The following is a 24,395-nucleotide window of genomic DNA, read 5'->3' as shown; positions in this document are numbered from 1 at the left end:
GACACCTATCCATCCCCACCCCACATAACCTACCTATGATTCTCACCTGTAAATAAATCATGTTGGTTTTTTCATTTTCTTTTCCTTATCCTTAAAAATATCAGTCAGAGTGCTTGTAAGTCAACCAAACAGTTCTTTAACTGAGCATAAATAGCATGGGGAAGACCTTCTAAGTGATTTACCCACCCTCCAAGCTCATTCGCAGCAAAGCACCAAGGGGGCTCAAATGTGTAATTGTTATTGCATGGTGTTTTTTGTTTTTGTTTTTCTGACTTTTTTGCTACCAAGTTTTTTATTTATTGTCATTAAAATGGATTATTAAAATATGGATTTTAATATGGATTTTTATTATGCCTTTTCTGGGGCTTAAGAAAAGGATGGAAAAAGAAAGGTGTTGTGCTTGGTTAGTTTTTTTTTTCTTGGATGGTGGGTGTCTAGGTGTAGGTATGTGGCTAGGTGTAGGTATGTCCCCCTGTACATTTTAAGAAATTGGTGGGGTATGGTATCCCTCCACTATTATTATGTATTAAGGGCAATGAGGGGATGCTATTGGCTCTCAGAATCTCTTCTTATGTCAGGCATGCAGGCAGGTCAGGGGCAGAGCTAACTCCTACAGACTGGACAGGTAAAACATTAAAATGGAATAATATACAATACATTATAATACAGCACTAATCAATAGTGAAACATGAAAACAAGTCAAATAAGTACCAAGGGTTAAATATTAGTAGTCTCAGAATTGTAATCCTTACAATAACATATAAATTAGAAAATATATGTGTGGGATAAAATTGTAATATTCTTGCAGTTGATAGAATCCAATACAAACTCTTATGGGGAATATATCTTCTTAGTGGAAGTGTCTTGTCAGAGGAATACTCGAGTTCCGTGGAAATATATATATATAAAAAATTAGAGCAGAGAAACTCCAATAGTGCAAAAAGTCTTTAACATAAAGTGCACAAATATTAGAATTCCTATATACTCACATGGGGGAGCTTAAACCAGCCCTCTACTCCATGTAAGTGCTATGGAATCTGTTAGCGCTATATAAATGACAATAATAATAATAATGTGAGTACATTTGCATTATAATATCTGTGCACTTTATTTTTAAGACTTTTTGCACTATGTTGAGTTTTCCTGTGTTAAAATTAAAACATTTACTGATGGATTGTATGCACTACGAGAATATTACAACTTTACCCCACACATATATTTTAGCTCATGTCCACCCTATTCTTTGTTTGTTCTTTTCCATTTTAAATTTTTTTTTTTTTTTTGAGGGAATCCCCCCTTAGGTGTGTTATTTTCTACCTCATTATTCAGCGCTGCTCAAATTCTTTCTTACTTTTCCATGTAAAAGCATTACCCACTGCCTTAATTTAAAATCATTTTTCTATAAAAAAATGTTTACTGCATAATAAAAAATGTGTTATAGCTATAGAATACACTATACCCTAACCATCTCCAAAGGGAACTATTTTTCCTGCTATAAAACAATAGATAACTAAGCAGTGTTAGTGATAAACCAACTCTAATCTCAGTGCTAAGGTTTTCTTTGGCTGAAACAATTATAGCATACAAAAATCTGACAATGGAGATAATCAGTCTCTGAAGAGTTTAATGTATTCCGTATATGTGTGGTTATAAGCCAAAGTGACAGAACAGAACACTAGGCTAATACACAGGGCACCTGCCGTTACAAACACATAAAATGATGTTAAAATGTTCTAGCATCACTCTGTAAATGGTTGTTGTAGCTATTTCATCAAGTTTAAATTTAATTGCCTTAGCCTTTGTCGCACAATATTCTTTTTGCTGATACGAAAGTCAGGAACTATTTTCCATTTTGTATATTTTTATTTTATATTGCAGTGCTGTAACTTTTTTTCTTTCATTTTGTAAAATATAAAAGCACATTTCTAAGTATCATTCTCTGCAGGACAAGTTTTGCACAGACGAAAAGTGACAGGATATTACTATAAAAGACTAAAATTGAATTAAAACCATAAGTCTCAGTTTTTCCTTAGAATAGGAAATTAAAATAAACAGTGAAAACATTGTTCAGAAAAGCACAATGTCTGCTTACATGCATGTTTTCTGTGGTCAGGAAGCTGTTAATTGTGGACTTTATTCAAATGTTTTAATAATAGAGCCCGTTTGTCCACAAAAAGTAGGCTAAATTCATAATTTAGTATGTTGAATCCCCTTCTGATTTAAAGGAAGTGCAGGGATTTTTCTTAATTTTTATTTTAAAAAGCCATGCTCTTTAGAAATGAAGAATCTAAGAAGATAAGAGAACCAATGGAATTAATTAATGATTCCAAGTCTTGTGAAGATTGTTATAATAACTCTTTTGTTGCATATAAATAGAACACATTCAGAAAACTTTTGCCCTAGATATATCATTGAGCAAGTATTCCAATAATTTTCCACTATCTTATTATGCATTTTGTCCCATCTTTCATTTCCTGTCGTGGAATAATGTACACTTTTAAAGCTATTTTGGTGAAAGGATAATGATTTTTACTATAATGGCATTCTTATAGGTTTTCAAATGATAGTTAATACTGGTGATTAGCAAAACAAAGCTAAAGATAGCATATCATTAATATACCGAATTTTAATATCAAACAAAATATATTAAAAGTCAATATTTTTCAAATTATTTTGTGACATTTTACATGTAATGTACTAGTAAGCACACGATTATTGCTCCCTATATTTCTGGTGTCACTGACACATTTTATACTGAATTTTGGCTTTATCAAAGTAAAATAGCTATTCAAAGTAAATAGCTATTCACTTCAGAGTGTATCTGCATGTGGGGCATATTGCCAGTGGTGAATTTGATTAAAGACACGGAGGCTCCTATTGTGCATAACTCTTTCTTTTATTCCCTCCACAGCAAAGATAGAGAGGAATATAAATATGTATCAAAATGAGAAAAAACTGTATAATAACACAAGCAACCAATCACATAAGAGAGAACGTGACTATAAAAGGCTTGCATCTCCCACAATCCCCCTCTTTCTTTGCTGCTCCCTCAGACCAGCTAAGTACCCTCTTGCTTATCTTATCACTGCACAATATTACTGAAGTTTGTGGATTTTCTTGTGACTGTTTATCTGCTTTTGTGGGTCTGAGTGGTGTGCCACTGATTGTTTTATTTTTCCTCCCGACGGACTGGGTCCTCTGCCGGGCCTTCCACTTCCCTCCTCACTCGTGTTGGCTTCGGCTCCCTCGCGCAGGCAGGGCGGGCCGCGAGGTTATTGGTGCACGCAACCATTCCCCTTGCAGTTCTCAGGCCACGGCTGGTTTTCTCAAACTTACATGTGCAGCGCCCATTTTCGGGACAGATATTTAATGCGTTTTTTCCCCACGCTAGCACAGCCCCTGCCTGGTCCGCCTTCTTCATGGTCCTGCCGGCTCCTGGGTCGCTTGAGCACTTGTTCTTCTCTTTCCCTCCTTCTTTGGGTTACTAAATCCTGCCCTATAATTTCCTGTTACACCTCCCCACCCTTTCAAAATTTCTTGCATCATGCAGGCCAGTGGTGTACATACCGCAGTCGCAGGGGTCACAGCTGTGACCGGGCCCGTCACTCCAGGGGGCCTGGCCACCCTGGGGACCCCTTTGACCGGGTTTGCCACCATGTTTTGTGGCCCCGGCCTGTACTGCAAACTGCCGGAGCCGCACATGAAGAGGCCCATCGAGTGGCCCAAGCTGTTAGGGCCACCTGATGGGTATGGATTTCCAGGGGGCCCGGTCAGCGCTGGGCACTTTAACAGTGCGACCGGGCCCCCTGTGATGACATCAGGCATAGCTGGGAGGAAATGACTGGCCCGGTCACTCCTCCCAGATATCAGAGAGTCGCGCGGGAGGAAGGAGGAGGGAGTCAGCGTGGGAACGCTGACTCCCATCAGGCTGAGACCCCACTGGACAAAAGGTACGAAGCAGGAGGGTGACTTAAACATTTTGTATATGTATGTGTCTGCATGTGTGTGTCACTGTATGTATGTGTCTGTGTGTATGTGTCTCTGTATGTATGTGTGTGTGTGTGTGTTTGTATGTATGTGTCTGCATGTGTGTGCCACTGTATGTATTTGTCTGTATGTGTGTGTGTGTCTGTATGTGTGTATGTGTCTGTATATGTGTGTCTGTATGTATGTGTCTCTGTATGTGTGTGTGTCTACATACATACAGAGACACACACACATACACATTCATACAGACACACACACACATGCAGACACATACATACAGACTGTATGTATGTCTGTATGTGTGTGTGTGTGTGTCTGTATATATGTGTGTGTGTGTCTGTATGTGTGTTTCTCTGTGTGTGTGTCTGTGTGTGTGTGTATGTGTGTGTGTGTCTGTATGTATGTGTCTGTATGTGTGTGTGTATGTGTGTGTGTGTATGTGTCTGTGTGTATGTATGTGTGTGTCTGTCTGTATGTCTGTCGGGGGGTGTGTGTATGTGTGTATATATGTGGGGCCCATGGATTCGCAAAGTGACCCCATATATGGTGTGTACGCCACTGATGCAGGCTAAGGATGATGGGCCTGACTTCCCAAAGGAACTGGCTGAAGAAAATATGGCCTCTGAGGAGGTTTAGGACCTGCTAGACTCCACTATGGCTTCATCTATTCAGAGAGCCTTTGCCTCTGCCATGTGAGCGGTGTCGTCATTGCTATCCCAGACCTTGGTGCAGGCCCTTTTGCGGCCCTCAGCGGCTGCCCCTACCCTACTGGGTACTGACCCTGCCACGCATAAGGCTATGGCGAAGACAAAACACCTCACCATCCACTCCTCTATGCAGGTGTTACCTGCCATGATGGAAGCGCTTGAGGCGGTCACAGATTGCACACTCTCAATGCACAAAAGAGCCCCTGGCTGGGCTAAAAAGGCCAGGTTGTGGAAACGGGCTAAGTCGCTCGAGGAGAGGTTGAATACTGATCGGAGTGTGGAGGGTGACTTTGAGGATATGGAGTATGCCACTTATGACAAGGCTGATACTGAGGAAGATGTTTCCCCTGCCGTAGTGACCATTTCTGGGGCTTCTGCTACCGCCCAAGGTAGTTTTGCTAGGTCAGCGGGTGGGGGCAACACCCTGGGCATATTGCCCAATATATAGCGTATCATATGCGCAACCCCCCCTCTAAGGAAAGGTGCAGTAAATTGCGCACTGAATGACCCAGACCTTCGGTCCCTGGCTATGCCAGTAAGACCCCTGAGGTGGATCTGCAAATTGCCCGATTCCTGAACAAGTCTGGTTGGAAGCCCAAGAAGGGTCTTGATTTCTCTCTAAAGAGCTGTCAAGATAAGATTATGGACACGTTGGGGCCCTTGTCTAAAATATATGAGTTACTTACCTGCGCAAAGGTGGGTGAATCAGAAGTAGACCTGGGCATAGCCATCGGTTGGGATCAGCGGCAATCTGCCTTCTTGGCAATGCCAATACGGCTATGTCAGCTGAACACCAGAAGGCGATCCTCTTAAAGATTGATCCTAAATTGGCAAATACAGCCTTATCTGAACCTATCAGCTGATGGGATGCTGTTTGGGGACAATTTTGTCAAGGACCTGGGGTCCTATGTGAAGACGCTCACCGCGATTGGTAAGGCCGAAGCGAACATAAAGAGAGTATTTTCTCCAAAGGTTTTTGGAGGGGCCGGGAATAGTAGGAGTCGTCCAACTGGCCGTGGTTTCATTCTGAGCCACTGGAGGCTCCTTCTTCCATACAGGGGGATTCCACAATGCCAAAGCTCATAACTTCTTCCCATCCAGAGGGAGACCGTGGAACTCTCACTACCCTCAGGGTACCTCGTCGGGCAGATGAACTTATGGTGAGTAACCATTTTTCCCATCATTCCCATGAGCGGGTGGCGGGCAGTTTGGCCTAGTTATATTGTGGGTGGGCTGCCGTGGCATCAGACACTTGGGTTCTCCAAACTGTACGAGGTTATCACCTCGATTTCCTGTCTATGCCTGTTCAGTATTGTGTCCCCAGGGAACTCAGCCTGTTGACAGAATCACCTCAGAGATCCGAGAGCTGCTCACAAAAGATGCGATCCAAGAGTTGCCATATGCCTACCTGAATTTCAGGAGCAACCTTTTCCAGGTGCCAAAAAGTGGGGAGAGGTTTGCCCTGTGATAAACTTCCATCCTCTCATTGCTTTCCTCACTTACCTGATCTATAGGCTGTCTCTCCCCCTCATCCCTCACTTACCTGATCTATAGGCTGCCCCCCATATGCCTCACTTCCCTGATCTATAGGCTTCCCCCGATGCCTCACTTCCCTGATTTATAGGCTGTTCCCCATGCCTCACTTCCCTGATCTATAGGCTTCCCCCATGCCTCACTACCCTGATCTATAGGCTGCCCCCCATGCCTCACTTCTCTGATCTTTAGGCTGCCCACAACCACCCTTGCCTCACTTCCCTGATCTATAGGCTGGGCCCCATGCCTCACTTCCGTGATCTATAGGCTGTCCCCCACATGCCTCACTTCCCTGATCTGTAGGCTACCCCCCACTCCTCACTTACCTGATCTGTAGGCTGCCCCCCGATGCCTCACTTCCATGATTTATAGGCTGTTCCCCATGCCACACTTCCCTGATCTATAGGCTTCCCCCATGCCTCACTACCCTGATCTATAGGCTGCCCCCATGCCTCACTTCCCTGATCTATAGACTGCCCCCCCATGCCTCACTTCCCAGATCTGTAGGCTACCCCCCATTCCTCACTTACCTGATCTGTAGGCTGCCCCCCGATGCCTCACTTCCCTGATTTATAGGCTGTTCCCCATGCCTCACTTCCCTGATCTATAGGCTTCCCCCATGCCTCACTACCCTGATCTATAGGCTGCCCCCCATGCCTCACTTCCCTGATCTATAGACTGCCCCCCATGCCTCACTTCTCTGATCTTTAGGCTGCCCACCCGCCCTTGCCTCACTTCCCTGATCTATAGGCTGTCCCCCACATGCCTCACTTCCCTGATCTGTAGGCTACCCCCCATTCCTCACTTACCTGATCTGTAGGCTGCCCCCCATCTCTTACTTACCTGATCTGTAGGCTGTCACTGCATTCTGGGAGATGCTGGCTGCACATGCTGCTCCCCTGTGGATTTAGTCAGGAGAGAGAAGCAGGGATAAGATGTAGCTTCCTATCCCTGTCTCCATACATGCCGGTATTGCACTGTATTTTCAATCTCGCACGAAAAATATCAGAACAAGCTGAAAAATCAAGAGGGGGTCGGACTGGTTGACCAAACTGGATTTATGGGACGATTAAAATGTTAAGAATATGATAAAATATAAAGTTAAAAAATAGACCAAAAAAAAAGGGTTGCATCAATCACCTATGTGAGTCACTCAAACACATACACGTGCAGAACATAAAATAAAAGAATGGTGAGAGCACACTACATAAATTGACAGATTACCCTTATTGCACTCTAAGATCAGTCACTAGTACTTTGATCAATCCTGTAAGTGAAATACAGAAACAGGAAAAAACGCAAATAGGGTAATAAAGTAACTTTCTGTAACTACATTTTAAAAAAGGTCTCACTCACATGGTCATGAGCCACTTGATAATAAAGCTGGCTCAGATTATAGGTGTAAATAATATCCGCACGAGGCTTCCAAACTCCAGACTGCTTCCTCTCCGTGGTCCCTCAGTTGTATTCAAACATTCCAGGATGCAGGAAGTATGATAAACAATGTTATTTGGACACACTGAAATCAGCTGGGATAAAACAAATACTATGTATAAAAGAATATATCTTTAAAGTCCACTGTGCAAAATAAATGACTTAACGCGTTTCGGCCTGAGCCTTTATCAAAAGTCATTTCATCCTTCTTCTTCCTGATGGTTTAAATACCTCCGATTTCGCCGCCTTTTTGCAGCTTTTACTTCCGTTTCCGGTGCCAGGACTGCATCCTACATCCTGGTGATATAGATTATTTTAAGCAAACAAATATGTTTGAATGACTATCTGTTCCTGTCCAAATCTGAGATGATTAAATTGCGTATACGCAGAAGTAAATTCACACTGACACATGGAGTTCAGGTTAAAAGAACTTCGAGAAAATTTAATGGCATCTGGTTAAAAAGCGGGCTCGCAGACCCTTATAAGAGCAAAATTACATCATCATAGAATATCAAGATAACAACAAATAAACATCATTAATTGGATTAGGTGTTAAGTGGCTATGTCAATACCCACCCATCAATATTATTAATTGGCTTAAGTGTTAAGTGGCCGGCTACATGACCTCCCACCGAGAGGTGGCGTCATCTTGGACACGGGTGTGGACACGATGGCCCAGGCGCCATTTTGAGTAGTTAGTACTGTTAGATTCGAGGTCAGGTTCAAGGCTTTTTAGTGAATGGACATTTCATTAGTTCAGTTCTCATGATCTAACTATGGCATACATTGTTACATATTACAGGAACTTGACAATTCCGGTGTTACTCATATCCTTCTAGAAAATGCCATCTCTTGCTAATATTCTAAATGCTGTTAGGAAAATCTGTCATATAATGAAGTTAATGGAGTTAATGGGGAAATGTAATAAAGGTTTTAATAATTCTACAACAGTCCCCCCTATGAAATGCTAGACACTAAAAAGATAAACTTTATTTGTTAATACCAGAAGACGTGTTAGCCCAAAGGCACAGAAACCCATGACCGCTAGCTAGGTGTTATTGCAAAGTGCAATTCTGTCCCTTCTTGTCCCTAATAGGCTGCAGCTCATCCGTCAATACGGTCAGGAACTTTCTTCACTCCGCTGGTATCCCGCGGTGGCTTACCCACCACATCTCCGCACGGCAGTCTATCCATAGAGACGGACGCTGTCCCTAAGCTGGTTCCCTACCTAAAACTCTTGCACTTTATCAGTAAAAGGGATAGTTTGCAGCGGTATACAGGGTGAGTTGGAATCTTGGAAATCTTGGTCATCAACTGTCAGATGTGCAAAAGTTGGTGCCGCTTGGTCTGCAGTCTTCTGCAGGAATTTTCTTAGACAGGGAAGGACACAACAAACGAGAAGAGCGAGAATAAAAAGAAAAATTAGTAATGCCATACCAATGTGAACTAAAGCTTTTTGCCACCCTGTCATCCACCCAAACCACCTTTCCCAGGGATCTGTTACCCCAGAGTTCCTTTTTAACTCCTCAGAGAGCTTATTTAATTTCTCTATGGCCAAGGTGACTTTACCATTAGGACCTGTGTTTTCTGGGATGTATGTACAACAGGTCATGGTGTCGGGCAGTATTTTACATACGCCCCCTTTTTCCGCTAGAATCATATCTAGGTCCATTCTGTTCTGGAAGGACATCTGGGATGTGGCCTGCAATTGTTCGGCTAAACCCTGGAGGGCATCTCTGGTGTTGTTGACAAAGCGTTGTTGGTTGTAATAAATGTAATTAACCCCTTAAGGTCCAAACTTCTGGAATAAAATGGAATCATGACATGTCACACATGTCATGTGTCCTTAAGGGGTTAATCCAGTTTAAATTCTTGTTTGCAGTAACTATGGTAAAAAGTGATTCAAACCCCGCAGCAACTTCATCTCTTGCTTTAAATTCATTAGGCACCCCCCTAGGCACCCCAATGGCATCAATATAAATGTGGGGGTCAAAACTGCCTCTTACTGGGGCTTCACGCTTAACCTTGGCTGGTGTGTGTATGGACTCATGTATGTCAGGGTGTGTGTCAGAGATAATATGTATGGGCATGATGGCTTTAGCCAGAGTACACTCCCCCACCATTCCTTGTCCATTCTGGATCTTAACTGTAAATCCCCACACAACCAGTAAATATCTCCTAATGACCTAGTATGGAATTGTAGCAGGTACATAGGGACAGTTCTGTAGGTGGCACAATATCCTTTTGAAAAGTTACCCATGAACTTACCAATTCCGTCATAATTGGCATAACAGGTGTAGTTTCCCTTATAGATTGTAATACCATCTGGGGGTTTGACATCTTTGATTAGGAGGGGATACTCTACTGTCAATGCTTTGCAGAGGGACCTGTTAAAATTGTAATGGTAGGCAAAAAGACTTAAGATACACTCTTCTATATCTAATGGCAGAGTCAAGGGTATGGTGCCGAGGTGAGGCCGGGCACCACCACACACATAGCATGCGGTTCTGTTATGTTTGTCGGCATTATACTTCATCCATTCCAACCATAAATTAACATCATTAAAACCTGTTTCAGCGGCCATGGTATCTTCAAAGGTGGGATTAGCAATGGCCATCATGTCTTTGAAGGACTGGATGTGTGGTTTTAATGGGTTTGGGACCATGTGGGTAGCCTCTTGCCACTCTGGAGAGTGGCACATATCTTTTAGGAAGAAGTGCCCTAATTTGTTATAGGAACCTTTCTTCCAATACATTCCCATTACATACTGGTCTGCATCCGTTGGACTGGGATGCTCTATGTTTAGAATTAATTTCATGGGTGTACCTCCTCCAGGTTTCCTTAAAGTCATTCTTTGGAGGAGGGATCTACCGTGGTCATCTACCTTAGATAAGGCACTTTTGGGCTTGTAACCCCAGGCAGGCCCAGCATTCCACCCTGCAGCCCCCCAATGGTTACAGTTATGCCCCCATTGTTTGTCAACTACACAAACATAGGGGTCTTTTACATGAGGTATATCTCTATAGATGGTTTGAATTTGTGACGTAGGGAATGGGCAGTCTACAATGTCACAATAGTCAAAAGTATATGTAGCCACTCGGGTACATGAGGAATTGTACCAGAAGGTATACCCACTGGCATCTTTAGTAATGGCTACTTGTTGGGCCTTAATTAGGCTAATTAAGGTGATAATGTACCAGGGGTACATGGTTGTGCGGTGTCTGCTTCCTCTGGGGCAGGAGTCTTCTTGCAATGGGAAGCGTGGACCCAATGTGGCCTGCCAGCCAACTTGACGGAGGTTGAAGTGATCAGGAGAACTTGGAATGGTCCGTCAAATCTTGGTTCCAGGGTGTGTTTCCGCACAAATTTCTTGACCAGGACCCATTCTCCGGGAAGCAGGCTGTGGGTACCCGTATCAAAATCGGGATCTGGAATTGAAGAGAAAACTTGGGCATGTATCTTGTTCAAAGCACTTGCAAGTTCAGTCACATAATCTACCAAAACATCAGTTTGAAGCTGAAGCTGTTGGGGGTAGTAACAACCTAGTCTGGGTGCTGTCCCAAATAGAATCTCATATGGGGATAGTGAGTGCTTCCCTCTAGGTGTGTGTCTAACGCTGAATAAAGCTATTGACAAGCTTTCTGGCCAGGGCATCTTTGTTTCTTGTGACATTTTTAACATTCTAGCTTTTAGGGTACCATTCATGCGTTCCACTTTGCCACTGCTTTGTGGGTGGTAAGGGGTGTGGAAAGCTAGGGTCACCCCCAGGGCAGTCCAAATTTCTTTAGTCACTGTTGCTGTAAAAGCTGGGCCCTGGTCACTCTCAATAACTTCTGGGAGTCCAAATCTACATACAATATCTGTGAGCAGACGTCTTGCTGTTGTTTTGGCAGTGATATTGGTTACTGGGTAGGCTTCTGGCCAGCCTGAAAACATGTCCACTATTACTAGTGCATATTCATGGGGGGCACTCTTTGGCATTTGTATGTGGTCAATCTGAATTCTCTGGAATGGGTACATAGGCTTAGCCAGGTGTTTCAAGGGCACTTTGGTTGGTTTTCCTGGGTTGCATTTTGCGCAAATGACACAGGCCTTGCAGAAGTTGTTGACCAGTGTTGTAATTCCAGGTGCTTCATAATACTTCTGTATGAGGGCAGCCATTAAGTCTTTTGGCAGATGTGCAGGTCCATGTGCCCATTGGACTACTGCTGGATATAAATTCTTAGGGAGACAGAATCTAAAATTGTTGTAGTATACTCCATCTTTTAGGACTGCTCCTTTCTTCTTCCATTTCTGTATTTCCTCAGAGGCAGTTGCAGCTTGCTGTTCCCGTAGGATTCTTAGGTCAGTAGGAAGAGTCTGCAATGTAAAAATAGGAATTTCTTCATGTCCGGACACTCCTTCATCCACTTCCTGCAATTCTCTTGCCGCTTGCTTAGCAGCTTGATCAGCCAAATGGTTGCCCTTTGCTTCATCTGTGTCCAGTTTCCCATGTGCCTTCACTTTCAAAATGGCCACTTCTTCTGGGAGTAGGAGGGCATCCATTAGTTCCTTGATTGCAGAACTGTGTTTGACTGGCGTACCGGCAGTGGTAAGAAATCCTCTTGTTTTCCAAATTAATCCGAAGTCATGTGCCACGCCCAATGCATATCTTGAATCAGTGTAGATGTTGGTGCACTTGCCTTCAGAGATCTTGCACGCTGAAGTCAGGGCTTGCAATTCGGCTTCTTGTGCAGACATTGTTGGTGGTAAAGATGATAACTTGATAATTTCATCTGTTGTGGTTACGGCATATCCTGTGTGGTATTTTCCTTCTCCATCAGCATACCTTGAGCCGTCCACAAACAGAGTGAGATCAGGATCTACTAGTGGATCCTCATGCACAGTTGGTAAATGTGTTGTCTCCATTTTCATCTGTTCAAAACAGTCATGAGGTGTCTCTGGGTCATAGTCATTTACTATGACCAGATCTTGAAATTCATTTTCCAGGAAGTGGCGTGGCCATGCTTCTAGATGGTCAGTTGCTGGGTATTTGACAACGCCATTTTCCTGTAGCTGTGATTCATTCATGGTGGCCCATAATTTTGCCATGGGCCCAAGATCATTCCATGATCTTGTTTTTAACTTGGTGACAGGGACATGTGGAATGGCAATGTCCCAATGATGATACAAATGTTTGAGTTCTGAAGGTAGATGAATCAAGACCATGCTGTTGCCTTCAGAGTCACAGTAGAAGTCTTGTGAAGTAAGTTTCACCTCCACCAGATGATAGAGCTCATCTTCGTAGCAAGGTTCAGGAGTGATGTTTGGCTTGTACCAAATGGTACAGAAGGCATATCCAGCTCCATCACAGAGAGGTATTTGTCCGTCATAGAAGGATAACTTGGGATGCATCTTCTTGATGGTGCCAGCAAGAAGGAAAACATTGGTTTCATCCATGATAAACCCATAGTAGATACCCCCCTCAGGTAGTGGGAGAAGGGTGGACGGATTGAGAACCTGACATCTTTGTATGGTGATGTTGTCAGGTAAGAGGAGATGACATTGAAGACGGAGGTGTCTGGCAGGAGAGACATGCTTGAGTTGTACTTGGTTGATGATGGCAGAAATGTCATGAGGGGCCAAAACAACTAGAGGGTGGCCAAGGACCAGGTCTGCAGTTCTTTCAATTAGTTCTTTGGCTGCAAAAACGGCCCGAACTCAAGAAGGGGTTCCTCTGGCCACAAGATCCAGTTGGCAGGAGAAAAATCCAATAGGCCTTTGTCGTCCTCTAGATTCATGTGCTTGGGTAAGAACTCCTGTAGCATGGCCCTGTCTTTCAGAGACAAATAACTTGAAGGGTTTGGTATAGTCTGGTAGGCCAAGGGCAGGAGTAGATGCAAGTTTTAGAGTGCAGAAGTTGTTATGGGCCTCTGTGGTCAAGCAGAATGGGTCTGATTTGAGGGTATCATATAGTGGCTGCATGAGCAGAGAAGCTTCTGGGATCCAGGCACGGCAGTAGGAAATGAGGCCTAGAAAGGCATGTAGAGACTTTGAAGTCCTTGGGGGTGGAATATCCAGTACTGCTCTAACTCGGTCACGGGTGAGATGTCTAGTACCCTGAGATAGACAATGGCCAAAGAAGATAACAGTGGGTTGACAGAATTGAAGCTTGAGACGTGAAGCTTTACATCCTTGTTCTGCTAAATAGCAAAGGAGATTAATTGAGCATTCTTCTGTTGTGGTTATGTCATCTCCACAGAGCAGCAAATCATCCACATACTGAAGCAAGACAACCTCTGGATGGTCAGATTGCCATGGATCAAGAATAGAACACATGGCCTTTGCAAATTGACTTGAGGAATTTTGTGCCCCTTGGGGCATGACAGTCCATGTATACTGTTGTTTTTCATGTGTGAAGGCAAACAGGTATTGACAGACTGGATCCAGGGGTACACTGAAGAAGGCATTGGCCAGATCAATGACTGTGAAGTATTTTGCAGAAGGTGGAACTCCAGAAAGCAGAGTGTGTGGGTTTGGCACAATAGGGGTGTCCAGGACTGTTGCTTCATTCACTGCACGGAGATCCTGGACCATTCTGTATTTCTCTGGTTCTCCTTTGGGTGTCTTTTTCTTCACAGGAAACAACGGGGTGTTGCATGGTGATTCACATTTGACAAGAGCACCCTTCTCCAGGAGTGCTTGGATTTGAATTGTGATAGCTGCAGCTTGTGCTGGTTTCAGAGGGTACTGTGATTTCCTTGGTAACTTTGCTCCTGGAATGAGCTTTACCATCACGGGTGGGACCTTTAGGTGACCTATGTCCTCCGGGCCTGTGGACCACAGTTTTGCAGGAACATCTGTCCTTAGTGAATCAGGGAAATTAGACCTCAGTTCCTTTGCATCCCCATTGAGTTCTTCAAGATGTAGCATCAGAGGTAGGGAGCATAAGGCTGAGGTGTCAGAAACAGATAGAGGGGTAGATAATTATACCTGTCCATCTGGAGTGAAGATGATAGATGCCTGCAGGCGTGAAAGGACATCAGCGCCTAACAGGTTAATGGGGCATGTGGAGGATACCACAAAACGAGCAAGCAAGCTAGGATAGTTGCCAACCCGTAATGGAGTTGTTAAAGGACTTTGTCTTGGTAGGCCATCCACTCCTACACAGGAAACATAAATTTTTGACAGAAATGAAGGGTCTGGCAGGTCTTGTTCTCGTAGAACACTTCGGGCTGCACCTGTGTCAACAAGAAATGTAGTAGGTTGTCCTTCAATGGGTAGGGTCACAGTGGCAAGTGCCCCCCCCCCCTTGATCCCCTGAAGACACTGCCATGACAGGGGTTAATGACACAGGCTTGCCAATTTCCTAATCATCTGGCTCCTCAACAAGTGGAATGGTTTTTGGGGCCTTGGGGGCAGGAGCAGACTTGATCACTTTCTTGGGTTCTGGGCACTCATTTTTGAAGTGTCCTTTTGCTTTGCAATTAAAGCAGAATCCATCCTCGGGTCTGGTAGCTCTGGGGACATTGCCAGGACGGGACACCATAAGGGGTCTGAATTGGCCTTTCTTGGAGTCTGAGCAGATTCTAGTCCCCTAGCAACCTGGAGTAATGTATCCAGAGAAACAACTCTAAATTCAGGGCGTGCAGCAATGATTCCCTTGCGTATAGATTCTTTGATGCCTAGGACAAAAGCACCGGACAGCATTTTAGAATGAATCCTATTAGTAAGATCAAATCCCAAATCTGTGAACACCTGAAACAGTCTTGCATGGAACCTTTCCACTGATTCTCCTTTTTCTTGTACAATATCAGTAAGGCCAGCAGCCTGATCCGCAAGTTTATCCTTAGCCCAGTCCTTTAGCTGGTTGCAGAATGCTATTCCTGAAGAGTAATCAATATCAGTCTCAAGCAAATTTGTGCTGAGGTGGCGGGCTATGCTAGGCCAATATGCATCTCCGGCCTTAATGGCACAAATGCTTAGTAAATCACGCCATGCTGCGGAATAGGTCTTTTGAATCTGAACTATCCCTCGGTAAAAAGGCATTGGTTGCTTTTCTGGGTCAGGGAGTGATTTCATCAGAGCACTAGCCTGAGTGGGATTAAAAGAAACATATTTAGGAGGGGCCTGCTCTCCCCGGCCCATATACCCGAAGGGATCATCAGCAAGGGAGGTGGGATATCCTGGGTAGGGAAGTGAAGGTGGGGAGGCAGAAACCTGGGCTGCGGGAGGAGTGGGCAGAAGGGAGGACGGAGAGAGATTAGCAGAGGCAGGTGTAGTAGGAGGGACCGAAGTGGGTGTAGTAGGATGGGTAAAAGCAAGTGAGGGGGGGTTAGTGGTCTGGGTGGATACAAGTGGGAGGGTAGGATTATTGACGGAGAGAGAGCGTAGAGAAGGAATGACGGATGAAATAGATGGATTAGACAGGGAAGTTAGTGCAGGGATGGATGAGGTGATGGTAGTTGTAGGGATGATGGGGGGGAGAATAAAGATCTATTATAATTCAGGACCGGGCAAACAGGTGCGATGACGGGATGGGTGATGGGAGAGTTAGGGGTTGGGAACATGGTCAGCTGAATGTCACTCATTGCTGACTGAACCTTGGGAATAGACATCCCCTGGGCGCCATTTTGGGGCGCTGGCTGAGGGCACTCCCCAGCAACATAATTATTATGATATACATACAGTTTTAAACCTTTGTGATAAATTTCTTCCTCAACCCAACCTTCCTGCTGAATAGCTCTTGCTACTCTGTACCAGGCTTCTGCTGTACGAAGCAAACCATTATCTGTAAGCTTGCCTTTCTTCTCTGTCAGTAATCTGCGCCAGCTCTCTGGCTGTAATCTACCACATGAAGGTACAGCAATCCTACACACTTTAGCAATCTTTTCAACACCCTTAACCATCTCCTCACCCTCTCTGTCTTCAACTAGATCACACGCTAACCAGCCCTTACTGGGCTTATCTAATCCCTGTCCCATTTCCCCCTATAAAAGGCGTCCCAGATATAGAGGAAGAAATTTAAACAGAGTGTCTACAATGCTCGACTGCCACGTGAAGGGTGGGTCCCTACGTGCGTCTTCCCAAAATGTAGACTAGTCACTTATTCCAGCAAATCATATACATACAGTGGGTGGAATGTTGTGGTTCAGGATAAGATACAATGGTGTTAAGGTCGATGAAGTAACTGTGGAGATATGAATGTACAAATACCTAGTGCAATATTGTACTGTAAAATAAAACTTCAACATACAGTGTATAGCTCAGTACTCACAAGGAGGGAGCCAATCGGAAATGGCTCAATCCTGACGCCTGTGGGATAGTTAGAAGGGATCCCACTCCCTTCCAAAGTGCAGGTGCTTTTCTGTATCCTTCAAAAAGGGAATGTCCACGCCAATGTGAGCTTGGGGACTAAGTCCTTTTATTGGTAAAATAAAAGTGGATGTACAGCACAGCAAAGTGCAATGGAATAAACACAAAAGCAAAACAAACTTGATAAAATCACTAAAATAGTGCTATAGTAAAAAAGTCCACTATGGGGTAAAAGAAATTACTTGCAAAACGCGTTTCGCCCAAGTCCTGGGCTTCCTCAGTTGCTACAGATGTCTTTCAGATATTTCATTTATATACCCATTTCGGAGGGTGTTCATTTCCGGGTTCGCGCCGGTATCTCTACTTCCGGTCGCATATCGGTGACGTACTTCCGGTCCGCGGTCCTGTTGTTGGAACGCATATGCGTTCCAAATCGTCAATAACTTTATTGTTCTTTAACAAAGTCCCATATACATGTTAAATCCGATGTCCACTTAGTGAAGTGGATAAAAGAGCAAAAAGTGATAACAGATCTTCATATTTAGACCATCCCAATGGCTAGAAGTATATAAATTAAGTTAGTATTGGGAAAATAATGGGGGAAACAGTAAGCTTATTGAGAAGGTGATTCATAAGTGGAACGTGCTTCATTTAAAAGTGCATAAAATAAATACTGTGGTAAGAGATTCGTGGTTAGAGTATCAATAGGAGTATATAGTTTCTAAACAGAATTTAAGACATAAATAATTATAAAACAGAATAAAGAAAAATACAAAAAATAAAAATTGATATTAAAAAGTTATAAACAGAATTAAAAACTGTGTAAACTCACTTTTCCATACATGTTATAAGAAATGGCATATTTCAAAGTCTGCATTGAGGCCGTTAGGTATGAGGGTGTTAAAATTAAAAATGAATTTCATCTCTTCTTTGCCTAATTTATTAATATAATTGCCTCCCCTCCAATCCTTTTTAACTAATTTAATTGCACAAAAGAATAGTCCTGTAGGGTCCTGGTTATGTCGAGTCTTAAAGTGTTGGGAGACAGAGTGCGTTTCCAGACCTTTTTTTATGTTGCGGACATGTTCTGCAATCCGTACATTTAGGGGTCGTATGGTTCTTCCTATGTACAGGAGATTGCATGGGCATTTGAGTACATAGACAACTCCCTTCGAATGGCATGTGAGGTGGTCTTTAATTTTATATGGGCGACCTATTATTGTACTTATGTCTATAAAGTGTCTTTTACTGTTTTTGGTGCCTCTACATGGTAGGCACTCACCACACCCGTAAAATCCTATCAGGTCATTAATAAAGTGCTTAGGTGCTGTGGTTTCTAAATTGCTTCTAACCAGCGTATTTCTTAAGTTGCTGGTGCCTCTAAAAATCATTTTTGGTTTGGGAGGTAGAATATCCTTAAGTATGGGGTCGTCCTTCAGGATGTGCCAATGTTTATTAATCGCTTTCTGTACTTTTCTAGCATTTCCATTATATTTACTAATAAAAGGGACTCCATCGTAATTGCGTGTCATTGTTTTAGGTTTGTATTTTAAAAGTTGATTTCTTTCCAGGAGTCTAACTTCTTCCATGTCTTTCTTTAGGGTGTCCTCATTATACCCTTTCTCTATGAACTGTTGTTTTATGTACTCGGCCTGTTTGGTATACTCCATCGGGAGACATCCTTTTGTGTGTCGTCTCCTCAGGGGGATTTGCCTTGCTCGACCACCTAAGGCTAGGTTCTATGCCTTCTGGGACGTCAATGTGGTGTTACAGTTCTTGACGTATTGGTATCCAAATCGGGATTTGATGCTTAAGCAACTGTCCGCTAAGTTGGTGATGTTGTACTGCTTGATTTCCTGCAAGCGCGTGTCAGACATCAGAGCACTGGATTGGAATGCTGTTACATTTACTCCAGTGGGTATCTCCTTTAATATCTCCAGGAGGACAAAGTCAGCCTCTAAATCATTTGATTATCCTAGATTCCAAGGAGTTCCGGCACTCTGCACGGGGGACTGTCTGAAGGTATACCTGGATTCTACATGATCTCTTCGTGCATCGGACTTGCACCCTTTGTCCATTTCCTTCCAGACCCCTCATCTGCCAGTGTCTACTCCTACACTGGCGCGTTGGGATCGTTGGCTTTTGTCCTTGGCAGGCATTGGCACGTCGTTTTTATGCCTCATTTGGTACGTAGAGCCATTGCATCAAAGGCTTCAGCGGTTGGTTGCCATCTTGAGGATATTCTGCAGGCTGCGGATTGGTCGTGGGAATCAACCTTCCATGATTTCTACTTCAGACCGATTGAGCACATTGCATCTCAGGTGGTAGCTCTGCTTTAAACTTGCATAATAGGAGCCTAAGTGTCTTTAAATTCCCAGGTTTTACCATTAACATGAGGTAAAGTCATGATTTTATTAAAGACACGGAGGCGAGTATTATTCCCACCGGCCCTCCCGGTTATGGGGGTGTTTGGTGAGACAACATTTGGATATTTGTAAGAGTTCAGTTTGGATTTGTTTCCCTTGTAGATGTCTTATCTGTTTATTGGTATGACATATGATATGATATTTATTTATTAATTATGTATTCTGTTTTTCTAGGTATAAATTCCTGCTCTAGTATTAACAGAATAGTTTTTTGTAAGTATTCCGGGTTGGAGTTTAGAGATTACCATATTTTTCTTTCTCTCCTTTAGCCTGAAGTTTTCGATCCGTTTTGGTTTCCTGTTGGTTCCGGTGGTTGAGTTCGGTTCGTGGTTATTGGTCTTCGGTTTTCGCAAGAAAGAGGAAGATTGTGGGAGACGCAGGCCTTTTATAGTCTCTACCTCTGTTATGTGATTGGTGGCTTAGGTTACTATACAGTTTTTTCTCATTTTGATAAATATTTATATTCCTCTCTATCTTTGCTGCTGAGGAAATAAAAGAAAGAGTTATGCATAATATTCGCCTCTGTGTATTTATTTCATGTTAATAGTAAAATCTTTGTGACTGTTTAAAACTGATCATAGTGACTGCAGAGACTAAACCTCAGAGAAAGACTGATTTTTTGTATGTGTTTGTGGTTTTCTAAATAATTTACTTATCTTTTAAGTAGGAGATTTGATTGTGTGTATTATTAAATAAATGAAGTGAAGATTTTACACTTGGGCATTTGTGCCCATCTGTTATACTGCTTTCAAGCTGTGTTGATGGAAGAGTGGCTGACGTGAAGTTTTACTAGAGCGATTAAATAAAGCCAAATTAACCTGAGCAAGGGATTGAATGGAACTAATCTGGGGAAAATGTAAACTATAAATGTATTTAAAATGTTTATATTTTCTTCTTTCTTTATTAAATTAAAAGTGATTTTTATTCAAAATGTATACACAAAAGTTAAGATAACTACATAAAAATGCTCTCTTTATGCTCTGTTCAAGAACTGTAGTTAATTATCAAGTTCTCTTACTGTAATAATAACTACACTTTATAACTATAACTGATATAGGGTTTATTACCCCAAACGAGACACCAACTCTTTAGGTAAGCTAATAAAGCCAAAGTACAGGCTATATGCATACAAAAATTTGCTTCCACAGACAAACACCCACTCTTAGATAATGCAACATACCTCACTGGAAACCACTATATTGCCCTTAATAAAAGAAGAGGGGTATCTATTCTTATCCACAAATCAGTCTTTTTTTTAGCTTCTAACAGATTGTCAGGAAAACTGTCTAATTCTGATGGAACTACTGAACAATGTTAATTATACCATAGTGAATGTCTACAATCCCAATAAGGGTCAAGTCTTCTTTTTCTGTAAGTTGCAAAAAATGTGTATTTGTCTTCTGTGGAGACTTAAAATTTACTTTCTGACACTACAGTGGAATCCTCAACAAAACTTACACCTAAATATAGTTCCTGTTTATAGTCACAAGAAACACAATTCTGAGACCTCTGCTATAAATACAACCTGACAGATGTATGGAGATGTGAACAAACTACTGTTGGAACTACTACTTTTATTCTAACAGACATAATAGTTATTCCAAAACATATCACTTTTTTGTTGACAAATCCACGTTACAAATGATTACCAAGTGTTGCATAGGCATCCAATCTTGGTTGGATCATACTCCAATAACAATGTCCAGTTTAGAGAGCTTCCACAGTAGCAGAAAAGGTTTATAGATGATAGATGAATCCCTTTTATCAGACAGGGAAGTGAAAAATTATGCAGAGGCAACCCTAGCTGACTTCTTTGCACAAAATGAGACCCCAGATCTCCATCTTGCCCTGCTATGGTTAGCCCACAAGGCTGTCATACAGGGATGACTAATTCAATGGGTGGCCATGAAAAGAAAATTGAGAGAACAAACACTCACTTTCCTGGAAAGGGAATTACAACATCTTTCTACATAATACAAATATTATCCTTCAAAAGCCATAGCACAATAAATATCACAAACTACTTGAACTATTTGAGAATCACAAATGTACAAAACAGAACAATGTCTCTGGGGACAAGACATACTATGCATAAAAACACTGTGCCCTTTTTCTACCCAGGCCAAAAATTCGCAACCTAGCCAGGATAGTGGATGGGTTTGCTTCATTCTACACCTCTTCATATAATCTTAGAGCTGAGCTTTCACGGGAACAACCCACGCCTCTTCTTATTAATAGATTTATGGATAAACTGAAAATCCCAAGTTTGTCTTCTGATCAGATCCTCTCTCTAGAGGCCAATATCACGTTGGATGAGGTAAAGAAGATAATACAGCAATTAACCAAGTACAAAACCCATGCCTAGATTGGTTAATGGGATCTACTATCAAACATTTAAGCAATCTCTCCTGCCACACTTTACTAAATTTGTGACATCTCTCTGTTCAATCACACTAAAAGGAATGGAAGTATCCTTCGCACTGGATACAGTGGAGACTAGAGGATAGCATACTGTCTTGAAATCTTGTCTGCATCTTATATTATTTTGAAAGCTTCACAGAGATGGGGTTGACATTATTACCTGCCTTTTTCTGTATCTCAACATTGAGCAGATCTTACACTGCTGTTAAGAGTAGGGGGGGTTCTGATTTGGGGGAGTCATTGCTATGCCTTTGCTTACCTATCCATCTCTATAAGAAATGGAATAATGTGACTGAGAATGTCACAACCTGCAATAGCTTTATGATCTTTGTCCATCTGGTTGGGGGAGGCCTCATGACTACTTGGGGCACACACAATGCAGTTGATAAAGATTTTTTTTCATGGCTTGCAATATCCATCATATAGATGCTGTTGATGCTGTTTGATATTCTGGTGTCACTGTTGATGTGGCTCACGACTGTTTAATTTATGCTACTCTGCTTGTTCAATATCTGATGATATATTTTAATTTATGTAACTGTTAGGTAGATATGTTTTAGCTTCCACATATGTTTTTTCTAAGTATACTAAGTCATTTTTATCATTTTCTCTTAAAATAGTATTTATTCTTTATTATTTACTATATTTTTCATTTATCTTTCTCCCCCTTTCTTCCCCTCCTAATATGGCCACATATTTAGTAATTTCCCCTCCTAATATGGCCGCAATTAGGTTATACTTTGTCCGTCTAAATTTTAGCCTCTTTATGCCAGGCTTCCAATTATAAGGCCGGCCCCCTTACTCCCTTCCCGAGCTGAGTGTCATGCTCATATAGCAGTAATATCACGAGATCGCGATCGGCATTATCCTTCACTACATATCCCAAAAATGTGCGCACTCTCTCCCTAGCTTAGCCTTGTGCAATACTCCTAAAAGCCGAAATTTCACGAGATTGCGATCGATAATATTTAGTACTACAAATCCCAAAATGCAAAGCTCCGGGTGCCGTGATTTACACGCTCTGATATTTGAGCACCAGGCTTCTGGTTATAAGCTTGTTTTCTTAATTTCATCTTGTGGTTCACAATTTTAAATGTTATACTTTGTGTAGATTGCATAAAATGACTTTTTTTAATTCCCTAATGTGACCGCAATCACGTTCATGTGTCGATGGCAATATTTTGGTGCCGATTTTTTTTAAAGTTAAGTGTCTCAAAGCTTATATAATCCCAGTCATCTCAGGTATATGTTTTTACTACTTGAGAAAACCCTAAGGGGAGAAATGCATTGTGGTTTTTATTTCTGTTATTGACTACTGTATTACCTGGTTCCTGCCATATACTTTTTTTTATTATTCTTTATTTTTGTTGCGCACAAGAGAACAAAGAATCTTGTAATGCCACAATAACATGCACAAGAGCATCAAATAACAAAAGAATACACTTTTCACAATGTCATATACATGCAAGAATGTTGTGTTGCATGGCATTATGATGGTACTGCACCATTTCATAATATAATAGAGAGCTCAGGAGCCCGTCAGGTGTAAATCAGGATCATCGCCACTGGTCCAAGGGCGGGATAATGGAGCTCTTCCATGAAAGTCGCTTCTGAACATCTCGGAGCCAGGAGAGAGGCCGCCTTTCCCGCCCGATGTGTACTAGGCCTCATTAGTCATTAGCCGATATCGCCCGGCACTAGTCAGCTTGTCAGGTGAGTCAGAAAGCTAGACTTGTTCTCTATCCACCTTTGTTGGGCCAGAGAAACTTGCAAAACTGCCATTTTGTTAGAAGACTGGAGGAGTGGAATGTGTCTCTCCACCATGACAGTCAGGCCCCGCCACTGCCATATACGTTTTTTTTTTATCAGTTACTTTTATATTTTACCTGACATCTGGAATTATCACCTTCTGCTGACAATCGACTAAAGAATCCTGGGTGGGAATTATACCACTCAGGCCTGAATCATAGAGCGATCAGTCTGCTCACTTTATTGTAAGTACTATTCCACTTATCTTACTATTACTTACTTATAAAGAGAGCACTATTGGCTGCTTCTTTTGTCATTCCATATGTTCTACCTCAACGTTATCCAGCTATGATTTACTACTGTGTACCATAATCAGAGGGATATCCTACAAGTGGGTATTGAAAACCACTACATGATGTTGTACAAATAGCTGGTCATATCTCTACTATGCGATTTAGCATCTATTCTCAGTGTCATTGTCCTATTGCACTTTATCATATTGTCTTTACTTTCATTTTATACGTATGCTGGTACTAAGCAAAGCTACCCATAAAGCTCCATACTTTAATTAGAAGATCTACTACTACATATGAGACAGTGCCTTACCATTTGGTATTTTTTGGACTCTTTTTATATATTTTTTATATATTTTATTGTTCTTGCTTTTTATATATTTTACTGTTCCTATTTTTACTATCTTATCTGTATTCTTTGTTCCACCTCTAAGGACCTGTAATACTTATTGTCCATTGAGCTGTTCCATATTTGGAACCCTATGCCATCTTGACACTTTCATTATCTTACAATACTATTTTATTATTACACAGTTCCTCATAGCCCTCAA

Source organism: Pelobates fuscus, chromosome 6, assembly GCF_036172605.1.
Source record: "Pelobates fuscus isolate aPelFus1 chromosome 6, aPelFus1.pri, whole genome shotgun sequence".
Taxonomy (NCBI): Eukaryota; Metazoa; Chordata; class Amphibia; order Anura; family Pelobatidae; genus Pelobates; species Pelobates fuscus.
This window is presented reverse-complemented; position numbering follows the sequence as displayed.